We start from the raw sequence: 2,459 nt of genomic DNA on the forward strand, positions 1-2,459 counted from the left end.
TGGAGTGTCCTATATATATCTATGAGGCCGAGTTGGTTGTTTGTATTGTTGAGTTCTTCTGTATCTTTGTTGAGTTTTTTTCTAGTTGATCTGTCCCTCCTCGAAAGTGGTGTGTTAAAGTTTCCCACTACTATTGTAGAGTTGTCCCTTGTCCCTTTTAATTCAATGAATATTTTCTTCACGTATTTTGGAGCACTTTCATTGGTGCATAGATATTTATTATGGTAATGTCTTCTTGGTCAATTGACCCTTTCAGCATCATATAGTGACCTTCTTTGTCTCTTATGTTGTTTTTCACCTTAAAGTCTATTTTATCAAAAATTAATATTGCCATCTCTGCTCTCTTTTGGTTACTGTTGGCTTGGTATATTTTTTCTACCTCTTAACTCTTGTAGGCAGCATATCTATGGGTCTTCTTTTCTTACCCAGTCTGCCTCTCTCTTTCTCTTGATTGGTGCATTTTTAGTCCATTCACATTGAGTGTAATTAGTGATAGGTATGAATTGATTGCTGTCATTCCATTGTGTTTTATTGTCATGTTCTTGAAGTTTCCTTGGTCCATATACTTTTCTGTGCTGAGTTCATTTTGTTGTCAAGTGTTTCCTCTCTTTTCCTTTTTATTGCTGGTTTTGTGCTTACTAAACCCATATGTTTTCTTTTCTTCTGGATTTGCTTAGGGGGATTGTTAATTTTCTCTGTGGTTACCTTGGAGTGAATTCCTGTCTCTATGTTTTTGGAACAGTCTGCTGTATGAGGACATTGTCCTGCTTTCTTCTCCGTTTGGAAGTTTGTACCTAGAGTTTTTATTCCCTCTATTTCATTAGTTGTGGGAGCTCTGGTAGCATAGTGGCTAAGGCACTTCAGGGCTAACCAGAAGGCTGGTGGTTCAAACCCACCAGCCACTCCTTGGAAGGAAAATAGGGCAATTACTTCCATAGTGATACTGCCTTGGAAACCCAAGGAGGGGTCGCTATGAGTTGGGTCCAACTCGATGGCACATAACAACAACAACAACAACAATATTTCATTAGTTGCTGTTGTGTGCAGATTGGTTTCCTTGATTTTTAGCATACAATATTTTACGGTCTTATTTTGAGTGTCTATTTCTGATTTGGTTTTAGTGTTGTTGTCATGTGTCCTGATTTTGTTGTACTCTGTTGTGGGTTCTCTATTGGAAGGACTTCCTTAAGCATTTCTTGTAGGGTTGGTCTGGTTTTCACAAAATCCCTTAATTTCTGTTTGTTTGAGAACGTCTTCCTTTCACCCTCATATTTGATGGACAATTTGGCTGGATATAGGATTCTTGGTTGGAAGTTCTTTTTCTTCAGTGTTTTATATATGCCATCCCATTGCCTTCTTGCCTGCATGATTTCTGCTGAATAATCAGAGTTCAGCCTAACTGTTTGATTATTATACGTAATATTTCTTTTGTCCTGGGCATCTCACAAGATTCTTTCTTTATCTTTGGTTTTGGAGAGTTTGATTATGATTTGTCTCAGTGTTTTTCTCTTGGGATCTATCCTGTATGGCGTTCTTTGTGTGTCTTGGACAAATATCTTTTCTTCCTTCATGATAAGGGGGAAGTTTTGTCTTAGTAAGTCTTCCACAATTTTCTCGTGTTTTTTTTCACAAAACTCTTCTTGTTCTGGAATCATAACAAGGCATATGTTTTTTCTTTTCATGTCGTCCCATATAGCTCATAGGTTCTCTTCATTTCTCTTAAATTTCTGTTCTGATTTTTCTTCATACAAGCTGGTATCCAGAAATTTATCTCTAGTTGGGAAATGTGTTCTTCAGCCAATTCTAGCCTATTCTTTTGTGCTCCCACTGTATTGTGTAATTTTGTAATTTTGGTATTCATCTTCTGGATTTCTAACTGCTGTTTATATGAGTTTTGATTGTGTATTAATCTTGTTATTTTGTTCTTGAATGGTTTTCCTGAGTTCTTCCAGGGTACTACTGTCTGTTTTCTCCTTGGGTTTCCTTAAACTCTTGTAGAGTTCTATAAACATACCTTCTAAATTCCTTCAAAGATAATTTTATTGTCTCCTCTTCCTCCGTGTTAATGAGACTTTTGTTTGGGATTTTATTTCTACTGTCTACTCCTTTTTTTTTTTTTTTTTTTTTTCCAATTTGAGGTTGCCTGTTGTTTCCTAAACATTTTGAAGTTGTCTTTAACTGTTAGTTATGTATTGATTTGTTTTGTCTTGATTTTTGATTTAACATTTTTGCAAAGGTGGAGCTGGTATATTGCAGTTTTTTCGTTATTAATTAAGGTGTGCTGAATTAATTGCTCTGCACTTTTCTTTGTGATGATGGCATCATTGTGTGGAATGTGGATGCAGGTCTCTGTTTGTCATGAAGTGAGTTTAGGTTTTGAGCTGGCAGGTGTTGTGGTGGCTTAATGTGGTTTTTCTATTGGATGAGGCAGGGGAGAGGCAGGGAAAGGAGGAAGGAAA

Source organism: Orycteropus afer, unplaced genomic scaffold (assembly GCF_000298275.1).
Source record: "Orycteropus afer afer isolate SDZICR_OR568_19922 unplaced genomic scaffold, OryAfe1.0 scaffold00438, whole genome shotgun sequence".
Taxonomy (NCBI): Eukaryota; Metazoa; Chordata; class Mammalia; order Tubulidentata; family Orycteropodidae; genus Orycteropus; species Orycteropus afer.